Genomic DNA, 16,640 nt, shown 5'->3' with positions numbered 1-16,640 from the left:
ACAACGTTTGCGCACACGATCCCAAGAGGCCGGAGAGAACTTCACGAGCTACATTGAAGACATTGTTCACCTTTGCAAACGGGTGAATGCGTCGATGTCAGAGGAGACGATCAAACATATAATAAAGGGTATTCAGGACGACGCGTTTCAAATGTTATTATCAAAGAGTCCTCACACTGTCGCTGAAGTGATAGAATTGTGCCAGAGTTACGACGAGTTGCGCAGGCAACGGCTTCACACCCGACATCCCACCCCACCCGCCGACTCTCTGTCAAGCCTTGGAGTCGACGACAACCATGCTGCTCTGTTCGTACAAATTCTGGAATTCGTTCGCGCAGAGGTCGCCCGCCAGCTATCTTTGATATCTTCTATCCACAGGAACCACCACCTGCTTTGCATCCTACGATCCGCGACTTCATTCAAGAGCAAGTATCTCAAGCCGTTCCTCCAGCCGTTGAGCAGACACCAGTCACGGCTCCTCTCACTTACGCTGAAGCAGTTTCCCGATACCGTCCACAAAGCCCCTGCCGCCCTCTATGCATCGACCACCGACATTTTTGCCGCCATCTATGCCGCTTCACGACCGCCGGCATTTTCCTCCTATGCCGCTGCCCGACCGACAGCATTTTCCGAATCTTCAACCGCGACTCGGACCTTACCCCCACCAGTGGCGCACCTTCGATGACCGCCCAATATGTTTTGCTTGGGGTGGTGCTGGTCACGTGGCGCGCCATTATCGTCGTGGCATGCTTCCTCTTCAGAACATCCTGCGAGCGCCACCTTTTCCCGCTCCGTTTTCCTCTTCGCCTTCCAGCCTCCCTACCTCTTCCTTTTCCCCTGACCGCCCAACCGCCTCTACTGGCCGCTCACCATCTCCCCGTCGTCGCTCGCTTTCTCCGATGCGGCGTCGTCCCGTGTCCACCGAGCAGGAAAACTGATGGCCGCATTTCCCGAGGCACGAACTGCGTCCACGTCGCAATGCCCAAGTCCTCGTCCCTCTCCAGCCAACGTCATTGAAGTCTCTGTCGAAGGAATCGCCGTCCTGGCACTTGTAGATACAGGAGCCGCCGTATCCGTAATTTCCGCCGAACTCTGCCGCACACTACGAAAGGTTTTGACGCCTCTCTCAGACTTCGCCCTTCGAACCGCGAACGCTCAGAATATAACGCCTCTCGCTGCCTGTACTGCTCGCGTCTTCATTCAAGGTCTACTGTATAGCGTCGAATTCGTCGTGCTGCCCACTTGTTCCCATGACATCATATTAGGCTGGGACTTCCTTGCAAATAATAACGCCGTTATTGACTGTTGTCACGCCGAACTCGAACTTTCTGCACTTCCCGACGTCGAGCCTATCGAAAACGACCCTTCCAGTGCTAAACTGTTTGTTTCCGAAGACAATTCCGTCCCTCCACGCTCTTCCCTGCTTGTGCCTGTGTCGTGCGCCGCTATTTCTGATGCCACTGTTCTCTTTACGCCCTCTGAGCTGTTCATTCGCCGCCGATGTTCTCCGCTGCCCTTTGCTCTCCTTACTCTTCGCAATGGCGTCACGAAAATGGTCGTCGACAATCCCACAGCCTGCCCTTTAGCTTTATCTCATGGTGAATGCCTAGGCCTTCTTCAACCGGTCGACACCTTTTGCACCTTTGACACTCCTGCCGTTTCTACTTCTGCGGGCCTTGGCGCACTTACATGTGACTCTGCGATTGATCAGTCACTCCTCGACGCTTTCCACTGCTCCATCGACGATGGCACGTCATCTTCAGAACGAAGTCAGCTTATTGCTCTCCTGCAGAGGTTCAGCGCTTCTTTCGACCGCCATGCTTCCGGTTTGGGCCGCACATTGACCGTTTTTCACCAGATAGATACCGGCAGTCATGCACCTTTACGGCAGCGCCCTTACCGAGTTTCCGCCTCTGAGCGCCGTGTCATTGACCACCAGGTTGCTGACATGCTCAAGCGTGGCGTTGTGCAGCCTTCCAACAGTCCCTGGGCATCACCGGTCGTCCTCGTTAAGAAAAAGGATGGCTCTATTTGATTCTGCGTCGACTACTGATGTCTGAACAAGATAACGCGCAAGGACGTTTACCCGTTACCGCGCATCGACAACGCCCTCGACTATTTGCAGGGAGCTGAGTTCTTTTCTTCGCTGGATTTACGTTCCGGATACCGGCAAGTCCCTTTGACACTATCTGATCGACCTAAAACGGCATTTGTAACACCTGATGGATTGTACGAATTCATCGTCATGCCTTTCGGCCTGCGCAACGCTCCAGCCACTTTTGAGAGAATGATGGATAATATTTTACGCGGCCTCAAATGGAACACATGTTTATGCTACCTGGATGACGTAGTTGTCTTTTCCGCTGATTTCCGAACCCATCTCAGCCGTCTCGAGCAAGTTCTCAAATGCCTTACTGACGCGGGACTTCAACTTAACTTAAAGAAATGCCCTTTCGGCGCCCGAAAGCTCACTATTCTTGGCCATGTTGTATCAGGAGACGGCGTCCTTCCGGATCCAGCCAAGCTCCGCGCTGTCACCGACTTTCCGCAACCAAAGAAGTTAAAGGAGCTTCAAAGTTTCCTTGGTTTATGCTCATACTTCCGACGTTTCATTCGAAATTTCGCTTCCATAAGTGCACCCCTGACAGCCCTTCTAAGTGGCGACAAAGAACTTTCCGCTTGGTCACCCGCCTGTGATGACGCCTTCACGAAATTACGCCGCCTGCTAACCTCGCCACCTATCCTCCGCCACTTCGATCCTGCAGCGCCCACAGAGGTCCACACCGATGCCAGCGGCGTCGGACTTGGCGCCGTACTCGCACAACGAAAAGCGGGCTTTGATGAATATGTCGTTGCCTACGCGAGCCGAACTCTGACAAAGGCCGAGGCTAATTACTCTGTTACAGAGAAACAGTGTTTAGCCATTATTTGGGCCCTTGGAAAATTCCGTCCTTATTTGTATGGCCACGCTTTCGATGTCGTCACTGACCATCACGCCCTTTGTTGGCTGTCTACCCTTAAAGACCCATCTGGCCGACTTGCTCGCTGGGAACTTAAGCTACAGGAGTACGACATCCGCGTCCTCTACCGTTCTGGCCGCAAACACACGGACGCTGACGCCCTTTCTCGCTCACCGGTCTCCGCTGACTGCGCTTGCCTGTCCGCCCTTGAGCCCACAGTTCCATCTCATGCACTGCACAACATGCCGTCGGAATAGCGCAAGGATCCCTGGATCAGTGCTCTCATCAGCATCCTTTCTGATCCATCCACCTCTTCACCATCTCGCGCTCTTCGCCGCCAGGCTACCCACTTCTGCATTCGCGACGGCCTTCTTTATCGTCGTAATTACCTCTCTGACGGTCGCAAGTGGCTTCTCGTGATACCCCGCCATCTCCGTGACCTTATCTGCGACGCTTTCCACGCAGACCCTCAGTGCTCACATGCCGGCCTCTTCAAGACCTATGCTCGACTACGCATCCGATTTTATTGGCGCGGCATGTATAACTACGTCAGAAAGTTCATTCGCTCCTGTGCTCAGCGCCAACGCCGAAAATTACCTCCCGGACAAGTCTACCCGTCACGCCGGACCTACGCCATCGCGGCCGCGAACTTGTCCACGTCTCTCGCATTAAGTCGTACTACGACCGAATAGTAGTCTCTTCGCCTTAAGCCGCCAGGATGGCGCTTTTTTCTGCGGAGGGCGATTGTAACGAAGAGTCGCCGCCTGCGCCACAGCACCATCGCCACCGGCATGAGCTCGTGGTTGCTGTCTTTCGCCGAACGCTTGTGACAGTTACCCGTTCGCGCCCGTTGCTAATAAATCTCTTAGCAGCATCTACAGCTTCCATAATCTTTCTGGGCAGCCGATCTCCACAGAATACTAGCTTCTTCCTCTGTAATGCACTCTCGATATCTGAACATGCATTGCACAGGAAGAAGCTAGCATCCTGTGCATATCTGCTGCCTAAAGAAATTATGAAGCTGTAGATATAAAAACGCTCGCAGAACCTTGTCAGCATGAACTCCGTTAGAAATGGTTGCATTTCCCCTCAGTAAACCCAAAATAATTCTTTCTTCTTTTTGTGTATATTTGGTTCATTGCTTGTCGGCCAGCATTTACTCGGCGTGTACATTAAACTTTCGGTTGTTAGATCATCTCGGCTTCCTTGTTTCTCCTATGTGTTCTCTGGTGCCGTTTGCAGCCAGGCAATTCTTTATTTTTTTAGACTGCAACAAGTCACTTTAATGGCCCTTATGATGCTTCTGTGTACCTTATCTGATTTCTTATTTTGCAATGTTGCAGGAGCGTACAGTGTGAAGCAGTAAGAGGGCACGTTAACTTCTAATCAAAGGGCTTATTGGGAATTTGGAGTGACTTATAAAGGTTACCAGGAAGTGATACAGCAAGAAAGCACGATAAAAACTAGTGCTTGATAAAACCAAACATAATCAAAAACAGGAAAGAGAGAAAATACCAATAACCATACAAGTCCAGGGAAGAGAACGTGATCACGAATTGCGCATGCGGCTACCTCCTAAAAAATTGTTTTTTTTTTTCCAATGGCATAAAACTGGAAGAGTGTGCTCGCATAAGCAAGCTGTCAGTCTGTCTATTGGAATAAGAACAGTGTTTCTTGAAAGGTGCTGGCATTCATGATTAGCGATTGTAATGCTTTTCTTCCTGCACTTGGAATTTCTGTGCATTTTCTTTCTGTAGCGTTTTTATTTGTTTCGTCGCATCAAGCTCTAATTTCTATCTAACCTTCAAAGATGTCTTTTTTTTCTGGTAATCTTTATAAATCGCCACGTTTTTCCAAGGAACCTTTGTTGTGAGTTAGCCCTCATCCGTCTCTAGGGTCATCATGTTGATACTGCGTGTGCGTGTGCGTGTGTGTGCGCGCGTAGATTTGGATGTGAAATCGGGGCCTTGGGCGGGTGTATCGTTTGTCTCCTGTGCAGCCTCATGTATTCATTAACTATAGCGCAACAGAAATACAATGGACAAGAACGAAGTGAACACACAGAGCGCTTCGTTCTTGTCCGTTGTATATCTGTTGCGCTTTAGTTAATAATGAATACACACTAACTAGTCCAGTTTTCAGTTCCTATGTCGGGATGCTAAGCTTGCTTGTGTCCTGGAATATCTGCATGGCTATGTATCCTGCAATTAAATGTTTGTCCATGTGCTTGCATGTCGGTGTCAATCTTCTGATTTTCCTGAGAGAGAGAGAGAGAGAGAGAGAGAGAGAAAACTTTTATACGGACCATCGAGGTGGTTGCTCTTGAGGTCGAGTGGGTGGTGTCCTCATTCCAGAACTCCACTGGCAATGGCTGCTCAACGTACTTGCTGTACGAGAGCTTCTTCTGACCGCCAGGGTAGCGCCGGTCAGCTGTACCTACCACCGCTCAAATGACGTTCTAGGCGTCTTTAAGTGTTTGCCCCCGCACCCCCACGAGATGTGAAAGAGTGTAGGGCGTGTGTCGCCGCACCAGGGGCAGATGCCGCGATATGTATGTGGAAGCATTTTACTGCATCTGTGTAGCTTTGGAAATGTGTTGGTCTGAATAAGTCGGAGAGCTACTGCATCTTCAGTGCTGAGCTTTCTGTGAGGCGCAGGATAAAGCCTGCGCTTGAGTCGCTCGATCGCGAGTCGGTCGCAGTAATTGGATGGCAGGGGCATGAAGGTAGAAGGTGGGAATTGACGAGACGATTGGTCTTGCCCCACTCGGTTGATTAGCGCTTGAGCTAGGGCGTTCGCCCTTTCGTTCCCCTCCAGACCCGCGTAGCCCGGCGTCCACGTGATTTGATGGTATTTTTGCAGCCTCGGGGCCTGACAATCTTGTGTGATGTGCAGTCCCAGACAGTTTCTAGTGAATCCATGCAGGTGTGCAGGATGTTCTAGTCTGCAAATTTGCACTACAAGTGCTGCAGTAATTGCTTTCGATTCAGCTTTTCTAGGTGTAGGATGACCTGGATGGTACTCATTTGTATGGGGTTTAATTTTATGTAGTGTCTTACTGCTGTTACAGTGCTATTGCCGTATTAGTGTACTATATGTGCGTGGTGCTTGCTTGCATCTTCATGATTAGCAACCTCCTTGTGTGTTTGGCAGTTGCATATAGTCTCCTGGCTTAATTGTTTACCCCCATATTGCACGGTATGGGCCTGTTGTGTTTCAAATTCAGGTGCTCCTCAGGTTGTGTTTTTGAAGGGAGGGGTAGTCGTCTTTGCATCTCATATGCTAGCTGTCATAATATCTTGGGACCAGGTTCTGAGCTCTTGAGGCAAAGAATTTGTGCTGCAGGCTGCAACTCTACTCTGTCTAGGTGCTTGCGCGTTTGCTCTTTCTCATAGAGGTCTTCAAGCATGGTAATGTTGGAAAGGCCTGTTGTTACCCGATGCCTGTATTCAATGAGTTGTCTTTTTTGTGCGCTGCTGGTAATTCATACCGCACAATACCTTGGACACAAGCACAGCATCTGCGATTTTTCATAGTATCCGCTCGTCCAGCCCACATGATTTCGAGATTATTATTTTCACCAGGTGTAGAATTTGCGTCCAGGCATGGCATAGTTGTTTCACCCACGTGTTGGCTTTGCCGTCATGGTCTTACGCTAGCTGAGGATTTGTGGATGTTGACTTGCGCATATATTTGTTCAGCTATGTGGAGTACAGTGTGCAATCTGGGGTAGTTCTTGACTCTAGTCTTTATTTTCCGACGTCGATGTAAGCTGAATTATCAGAAAGCGAGAGGCCAGACTGGCCAAGAAAGTCTGCAGTGTTGTCAAGAGCTTGTTGCATCATTCTTGATTGCTGTATAATATAGTTTTCCCATAGACTGTAGTACATCATAGACACTAGTACTTCTTGTAGTATGCCTGTGTTGCTGGTGTGGCTCGGCCAAATGTACCTCCAACTCTACCTGGAATTTTCTGTCTTTCAATATGTACTGTAGAATACATCTGTAGAATCAGCTACCTGATAGATTACTGAGATACGAATCATGCTTATTTGTGTAGTGCTGTTGAACAATACATATTCATGCAATGAATGTTTACACATTCGAAGCATCAGCGAAAATGCTTGTTTTACAATTGTGCGCTTTGCGTTCGGTTGGTGTTAGCATTGTTTGTTAGATTTTGCATATGCATGCCCTACTTATGCACTGGCCTGTGGGTTCAATAAAGGATGAACTAAATCTAAGTGCAAGAGCTTTTTTACTTGTGACTCCCATCGAAAGGCGACTCACACGGCTGGCAACTCAACCCCTCGCCTTGTGTTAGCAGCAGAATGCCATAGCCACAGTGGCAGGTGAATAAATTGAAGAACAAGACAGATTTGTGTTTTAACTTGCCTGTGTATAGGTAAAAAGTGCAATGAATAAGTTTGGCAGAGCAAGAAGGCTGTTTGTGGCCCTTCATTGCATAAAATGCATATTGCGTGTAGTTCAAATGCAGAAATTTCTATTAAAATGCCACTTCTTGCAAGTAGCATGGTGTTTCATTACTTATAAAAGGTATAAAGGTAATCACAGTGGATATCGTTACCTGGTTTTACATACTAATATACATGATCACAAACTTATTAGAAAATGTTATTAGAAACACGTAAGGCATGGATGTTTCTGCACACTTGATCAACTGTGAACAAGCAAGGACCTCTGTAAAAAATTCAAAGATTCACAGGAAGGGATGCAACTGGCCGATTTCACTGCACAGTTTTGATTTACTTTTCCTTAATGTGTCGTCTTCCACTTTTTCAGCTCCACAAGAACAGGCTCTTTGCCTGCTTTTTGCATTGTTGCAAGAGTTTTACATGATGGTGCAGGACGATACGTTGTCACTGTGCAAGTGAATAATTCACTTAATTTACTACCTGTAGAGTTAATTACCGTTCAAAGGAAATGTTTATACAAGTGCAGTAAGGATACAAAGTCTGCAACATATTCAATATTTATTCGTTTTTGTGCAAGGAAATATATTCTCCAGGGATGTAATTTAACGTGCATGAAATATTCAAAAACAAACTAACGACGCTGTTTATTCAAGCCTCAGAGCTAATGCTATCGTTCAAAATTTATTACGATACCCTACACGTTTGCTCTCTCAGATTTAATAAGTAAGTGAGGTAAGATAACCTTCCGAGATGCATAGGAAAATTCACGCTTGAAAACCGATAAGAAAATGCAACGGAACGGTACCGCGTTCAGCACAAGGTTGAAATTTCGGGTAATTTCCTGTCTTGTCATTTGCCCTTGACGAGGTTGAAATTATTTAAGCTGTTCTGTACGCGGCGATATTTCTATACTATTCAACAAAAGCAAATTGTAAAGACCCTAAAGGCCATGTCGTCTCGTGGCAACTCGCAAAGTGTGCGAAGCAAACGTGAAGATGCACTTAATTTGCTGCGTAGAGTGTCAACGAACGCATAGAAACGGGAGAATGGAATCTGCAGGACAAGTTTTTTATTCTCCCTTCCCGTACGTACCGAATTCGGCAATCCACGTCTCCGCGCATTGCACTTGTTCAGCGAGATGCCATTTTCCAAAACAAACCGGCGAAATAGGTCTCCGCGCAATTTCGATGGCAGATCGCTGCGATCGCTGCGACGGTGCGACTGTGCAACCAACCGGTTTGTCGCAGCCAAAAATCAGGGGGTCGGCACTGCGACCGCGACTTTCGTCGCAAATGACGGAAATCGCGCTTCCGGTGCGACGAAACTCTCATCATGTGAAACGGGCTAACGGCGGTGGCCAGGCATGCGGCGAGCGCTATGGAAAAAAAAAAAAGGGGTTGACGTGGGCTTCGAACCCACTGTGCCGCCGCCACTAGATAATGCGCTCCGCGCGCATGACACGTTCCCGTGTTCACGTCTTCTTGCTTAACAACGAGCGACGCAACCGGTGGAAATACTTCGTCGGCCGCTGCTACTGAATGAGCTGTCCGAGCAGAGGCTCGGCGCCGCCGCCGGGGGGCCCTGTCGTTCGGAATGAAATTATTTGCCACAATATATCGGGAACTCAAAACACCTCAAGAGCTGCGCTTAAGGTTTGCATTACGGAGTACCCTAATCGTCAGTGAATTTCTTCTACTATTAGCATCTATAATTGTTTATCATACTTGGCTCCGACACGTGCTAAAGCGTGCATTTGAATGGGACGTCTTTGTTTTTACTCCGTTCGCAATTATTTGGACACTCCAGGTGCATTTTTTCCATCGCCGTTGCCGCGATGTTCCGTGTAAAGTCGAACGGCCGTAACATCCTCGACGTACGATATATGTGACACACACACACACACACACACACACACACACACACACACACACACACACACACACATATATATATATATATATAATGTCGACGTATGATATAGGTGCGATGAAAGCACGCGAGGGGAGCCGATGACCGCAGATCGATCTGGCGCGCGGGAGGGAGGAAGGCGGAGAGCAAACGCGTCGTATTTCGTCGCGTGATATGCCGTGGGGGAATGAGAGGGAGGGAAGGGGGCGATATTGGGCTCTGAAAGCAACTGCGTATTTTAAGACCGGGCGCAAAGGAACCTGACGATCAATGCTCAATACTGTGCAAAGCGGAGGAAAGTGGGGAGGCAGCGAAGAAAGGGGGGAGGGGGGTGTAGCGGCTTCTACCCCACCAGCAACTGCGTACTTTGCGCGGCGGGGCGCGGTTGCATCTGCCGTATCTCGAGAGCGATCTGCAGATACCTTTGCGCACGCTGTGCTCTCGCGGCTCTTGCGTTGAAGCGACAGACCGCGCGAACGTCCCTTCGCTCTCTGCTGCTGCCGCGCTCGCTCCCGCCAGTGTTTTGACCGCGAGTGTCCGCGGTAATCGAAAGTGATGCGTTCATATTTGCCTCTGCGCGCTGACCCCATGTTTGTTAATTCAGTTAGTAAGCGGATGTTTGCAAGCTTGTACGGCCGATAAAGCTACTATCCTTACGTGGTATACCGCCATAATTTCCTATCGCAATGAATGCTTCGCCTTTCGTGTGAAACTGTGACTTTTTTTTTTTTTGGGGGGGGGGGGGGGGCTCTTTACCTTACGCGCTGTGTGGAATTTATGTACCGATGATGTTTAGCAAACACCTCGACGATCCATTTTTTACATCCTTACTTACCCGAGACCTGAAGAAAATCTGTGACAGGTGCTCTCTTCGTGACATCGTATTCTTTCATGGAGCCTTCTAGAAGCTCCTGCAGGATTCGTCCAGGCATAGTGATCACGAAAGCGTGGTTCACATCATCGTTGAAAGCAAGCACTTCGATGACGTGTTGCAGCAAGATGCGACCTGAGTGCAGATATGGCGTTCCATTGTAGGTCAATAATAGGTCAAGTTCAGCGCGTTAAATATTGCTTTGTGTAGTAGGGGAACTAACAAAGACGGTGACAAAGGAGAATTATGAGGCAACGTCAAGTAATGCCACTCCAAAATAGACTCTTTAGAAAGGTACTTACTAAGCTCGCTGTTGTACATTGCAGAGGGGCCAAAATATGGTGGCCAGCTCATAATTAAAATAGTAATCACTTGGCCTTCAGCGCATTGTTTCTGCACGCTGGCTTTAAATATGATAGAAACAAATTGAGCAAAGCAAGAAATGTGCAGTAGCAGAACAATTTCTAGTGTCTTAGCCATAGTTTTGGGCAAGTGGCATTGTGGCAAAATCGGCTTGTCACTTTTCGTAGTGTCCATTGACAAGCGTTTTGCTCCAAATGGGACTCGTTGATTTTTGCAAACGCTTCAAAAGCTTCGACGAGAAGCTTATTGCGAGTCTAGCTAAAACCGTGAAGCAGCGACTCTTAGATACTTTTGAAGTTAACTTCCTTTATCTCGCTTGGCGTCATACCATGAAACTATATCTGTGTTTATGCATTAAAAGCTTGAAAGGTAACAAACACTTCTTTCCAGTTTCGTTGCTAAAAAGCAACATCTCCCTTTTGCAGCTTTCATTCCGTAAATGTTGGTGTATCCACTCTTCCGTGGGCCCAAGGAGGGCCTGTATATATATATATATATATATATATATATATATATATATATATATATATATATATATATAAGAACCGTGCCGAAATTTACTTTCCATACTGCTGGACACATTTATTTGTTGTTGCATCCTGGAGCCTTGGTCTGTTTATCGACCTCCAACTTACTTCTCTGAGCTTCCGTCTGTTAAGCTGAGCTCTAGAAAGCACTCCCAATTTTGTCTTTATGAAAGCGATAAAAAGTAAGCAACGCGTTCAATACAAAATTTTATTCTGTGCAGGTGGATCAAAAAAGTATTTTTTTTTTTTTAATTTACTGAAACATAATTAAAAGGTGGAACTGACCACACGCCAAGAGGTAGCCGAGTGGTTATGGCGTTGCGCTGCTGAGCTCGAGGTCCCGGACGCAATTGTGACCACGTTGGCCGAAGTTGGAGAAAGGGAACATAGATTTATGTGCTTTCGAAAGGTCCATGCTAAGCCTCATAAATATATCATGGTTGTCGCGCATAAAAACCCGTGAGTTAACCTAACTGAAGAGGTGAAACTGACTTATCAGGGTCTTTTATGTCGAGAAGGCCTTATATCACCCTTTCCGTTTTATAAATGAGCAAACAAAACAAGGCATAGCAGGAGCCAACGTTTTGAAAAGGTGAAAAGGCGACATATCCTCTCCTCGGCAGAGTAAATAGGTAAAGTTCTTCTAAAGGGGCAAGAACATAAGGTGGGTGGGCGAGACAATGACCTAGGGTGTGATAGCGACGAGGGTGTAGAATTGAAAAGAAAGGTATGGTACTCAACGGGAGTGGAGAAATGTGAGGTAGCGCTGTGTGTCAGCTGGTTGACGTGTCACTGTAGGTCCCTCTTTCCATGGAAGGGGCCCGGACGAGGGGAGCCGCGGTGGATCATCTTCCAGGCCCCTCCTAGGAGAAGAGGTACCTACACTGACACGTCAACCGGCTGACACACAGCGCTACCTCACATTCTTCCACCGACGTTGAGTACCACACCTTTCTTTTCAATCTGCCTCTTTCATGGCGCGACGGCGCATGCGCCCTGCCCTAGCGGTTAGTCGCGAAACGTTTTGGTAGGATCGCGCGCGTGGCCGCACGCCGGAAAGTCCCCCGAAAAAAAAAAATAAGCGCTCGGACGCGTGCTGCTGCAAACACTCGTGCCGTGTACCGCGTTGAAACTCTACTGGTAGCTTGACGTCGGTGCGGTGCCGAAAACATGCGTAGCGTAAGACCGCAACTCCACTTTAAGGGAGAAAGCGGTCAAGGCATCGTCCGGGTTGTCCGGACTGCACCGTGAGCCAGGTAGTTTCCGCCTTTCATGAATGGCTTGCGAATTTAACGAAAAGCCCGTGCGTTACACTCGGGCGACACTTAAGTACATCACGTTGCTGACAGTCTTTTTGCAGCGTCGGTCCTCACTTGCTGGTGGTGGCAGCGCGTTCCTGACTGCACGTACTCGTAAGGCGTGGCAACACTGGGTCGGTACGAGACCGGCAAGACGCTCACTGCAGTGATTGACCAACTATTGTGCGTCACTGAAGCGTTTTTATCATACCAGGTCGACAACGACGCAACCAACGAGTGCGAGTTGTACTGCGACAGGCTTTCTTGTCGAAGGCACCGGGAAAATCAGCGTGCCGACCATCGTTCGACCGAACCCCGCGCGATCGGCCGTCGAACCGACAACTCAATAGCGACAGCATCTTCGCTTGTATATATAATTAATCGTGCTCAAAATGAGTCAAGCACGCCTACCAGGTAGAAATGTACAAGCTTTAACCCTCTCAAGCGGTGCTCACGAAGTTTGAGCCAATGTCGATCCTGTTCAGCGAAGGTTAACCTGGCGCAGTCGAGTTCGTGCACTCTGTATCGGCGGACCTTAACTGAAATGTAAGCAGTTAGGTCGAACGAAACTGCATTTATAGCTCAATTCTGGCCTTACCGATTTGAAATCAGCTACACTTCACTTGGCACGGCGCGTACACTATAAGCGGTAAGCGGCGACACAGCGCTGTGCCAACATCGATCTGTACATCACCGTACCTGCCGGCCGCACTCGCTACGTATATGGGTGGGCCTGTGCGTGTTGCTTTGCCGACGCATTTCTCAATTCCAGAAAAGCACTGTTTTCCTCCGCATCAAGCGGCAAACAAGAGGCGGTGTATTTGGTACACAGCAGCATAAACAACCGTCTCGCTCATTGATACCAACGCCGTGTGAGCGATGGCATCCGCACGTTTTCGTGAGAACAACATGGCCTACAAATGAGCACTTATACGAGCACAGTTTTCTCTAATAATGCTCTATGGGACGCTAAAACTAAGTATGAAGAAAAGCGAGAATTGGTTAATTAAGAGCCCGTAATATATGTATATGGATCACAGTTGCCGTTGTTCAAGTGGTTCGGCCATTCATATTGACTCGTCTCAGGGTGTAACATGGTACATATGCGCAGTTATGCATGTTTTGCTACATTTTGACACTATTTCATATCAGTGATTGACCTTTTCCACAATATTTGACGATAACAACGAGCTGGGGCTGTAGATGTCGATGTAAACAAGGACACCTCTTTAATCCGACGCAGAAGGCTACCCTCGAAGACTTTTTGAATATGCGATACGTCTAAATAATGTGTAAAAAGAATACAAGAAGTGATGTCCAAGTGCAGAAACCAGTGACAAAATCCAAGGCAGCCGCGCCGCCAAACGGAACTCAGCGCGCCTTTACCGGCTGCACTGTTCGCAGAACAGCGCAGTCAGGCCTGCTCACCCAGTAGTCATTGAGTGCTACATGTCTTCAGGAACGACATGCTGTCCCGAAGAAGCCATTAATAATGATTCGCGATCCACAAAATGTACAACCGACGCGCACTCAACGTGCGCGTAGGTACACAAATCAAGCGGCGAAAGCCCCGGGACCCTTCCAAAAACGTTTTCAGCGGCGTGCGGCAGAGGGCAGCACGGGAAAATTAAAGAGGCGGATTGTACGCCCTCGCCGCTATCACACCCTGGTCGTTGTCTCGCCAACCCGCCTTATGCTTCCGCCCCATTAGGAGAACTGTGCCGAGGAGACCATATGTCTCCTTGAAGAAAGACAAGTCCACTTTGCGAAAAGTTGACTCCTGCTTTAACCACTTGTTCTCATTTTGCTCATTGTCTTGAATTCCCATCAGCCGCCTTCCCCGCGTTTTCTCCGTCTTATGTATGGAACATGTAAACGTCTTATCAAAAAGATTATGGAACAGATTCGGCAAGTCATTCTTAATCAGCTATTGGGGGTGGCGGATGTAGATCTAATTATTTAAAGAATGAAAATGGAACAGACGTTGAGGAACCCTTGCGGTTTGGATACTTCTCGAATTCATCCTATCAAAACTGTTCAATCAGGCACGGTGCTAGGACGGCACAATGAACTCTTAAAAGTTAAAACACATATGAAGAAAACATCGATTATGATAGTCTATGTAAGCTAATAGCCCGAATGAACGAATAGGCGAGCGAACAAGTGAGAGAGCGGCATGCCTACTCCCTCTGGCTCCTCCTCATAAATCGGCTGCCCAAGAGCACATGCCCTATCCGTCGGCACATTTCCTCGCCTCGCCTTGTGTCCTCCGACCCGCACCAACCACGAAAATGGCCGGAAGCTCGAGGGAAAGCCATCCACTTGAGAAAATTTCGGGGGTTTTACATGCCGGAAAAATGCGCGTCGTAGTTGGGCACTCCGGTTCGATGTGCCCTACCTTAGTATAGAAGAGGAATGAAAATGCTGAGATAACTGAACATTTAATTATGTTTGATTGTGAACAATGGCATTTGGTTCTGAGTAAGGCTCCTGTATGGGGAGCAGAAACGCCATCAAATTTTCAGTTAGCTTAGTCGGTGTATCTTTTCGCGCTACTTCATTATGTATTTTCCACGCCACACGGGGGGCCATCACACTTTTGATTCTTCCTACCTAAGTATCTTGAATGCGCATCTAAGTCTAAGTACGCAAGCATTTCTGCATTTCGGTCCCATCAAAATGCAGCCGCTGGAGCACGGATTGAACCCTCGACCTCGAGCTCACCAGAGCAATGCCTTAACCTTTAGCTACCGGTTCGGTTATCATAATAATCATCATCATCAGCAGCAGCAGCCAATTTTGCGTCCACTGCCTGACGAAGGGCTCTCCCTGCGATCTCTAGCTACGCCTGTCCTGCGCGAACCGATTCCCACCTAGCGCCTGAATATTTCCTAATTTCATCACCCCACCCAGCCTTCTGCCGTCCTTGATTGCGCTTTCCTTCTCTTGGCACCCATTTTGTAAGCCTAATGGTCCACCAGGTATCTAAACTGTGGACCATGACCTGCCCAGTTCCATTTTTTCCTCTTAATATAAATTATAATAACAGAGATCACCGTTGCTCTCTGATCCATGCCGCTCTCTTCTTAGCTCTTAAAATTATGCCTAGCATTCTTTGTTTCATTGCTATTTTCGCCGCCTTTGTTCTGCACCTTCTTTGTCAATCTCCAAATTTCTGACCCATATGTCAGCACCGGTAGAATGCATTGATTGTACACCCTTTCTTTTTCAATGATAGTGGTAACCTTCCAGTCTGAATCTGACAATGTATGCCGTATCAACTCCAACCAATTTTTATCGTTTCGTAAGTTTTCTTCTCATTATCAGTGTCCCCTGTGAGTAATTGACCTAGGTAAACGCACTCCTTCACAAGCTCTAAGGCTGACTGGCGATCCTGAACTCTTGTTCCCTTGTCAGGCTATTGAACATTATCTCCTGCACATTCATATACCCCACTTTTAGACTTTCTCTGTTAAGGTCATCAATCATTTGTTGTACGTCAACATTTCATTCTTATGGCATAAAAATGAAATGAATGCGCGATCTCGTACTCTGCGCGAGCACGGTGAGAGCGGGGATTCGAGCCGTTCGAGACCCGGAGGGAAGTGTGTACCGCGTGTGAGGCGCTCGTCGATGGAGGCAAAGATGTCTCTGCCGGGCAGTATGGCGCCATTGACCGGTCCCCAGAGGTTGTCGTCCTCTGACAAAAGTCCCGCGTACCAGTTGAAAAGCGCGTCCGTCAGCAAGTTCCCCATGGAACACTCCTCGAGGCGGCACCTCTGGCGGCTGCCCTCTAGGAGCACCTTGGTCGAACCGATCGGCTGATTTCTGTCCGTGTCGGCCTTCTCGCGCGCGGTGGTGATGCTCTCGGCCAGCTTCGACACGTAAATCCTGTCATCTGTCAAAGGACGTTCACGAAATGTACGATCCCCTCTAGCACCCTGAGAAAATGCACAGCCAGAGCTTTTTGACGAGCCGTCTACTGTAGCCTCGTGGGCGTTCACGGTTCAACCATGTGCTTTACTCACAAAGTGCTTCTTTTTTTCATTTACGCACTGGCTTCACATGCGAAAATAAGTTTTATCGTGGAAGAAATTCTGTTCGCTTTGGTCGCATTGTCCGGCTGATTTGCCGCCCACACTATCACTAAATTCTTTGAACGCGCAGCGTGTAATATAGAGGGTGATCATTTATAGATTTACGGAATTTGTAAAAATCGCCTGTTGCAGATCAGATAATTCTAGGCTTGAGCTGGATTATTCAGTAAGGCGGATATT

Source organism: Dermacentor andersoni, chromosome 6 (genome assembly GCF_023375885.2).
Source record: "Dermacentor andersoni chromosome 6, qqDerAnde1_hic_scaffold, whole genome shotgun sequence".
Taxonomy (NCBI): domain Eukaryota; kingdom Metazoa; phylum Arthropoda; class Arachnida; order Ixodida; family Ixodidae; genus Dermacentor; species Dermacentor andersoni.
Note: the sequence above shows the minus strand (reverse complement) of the source record.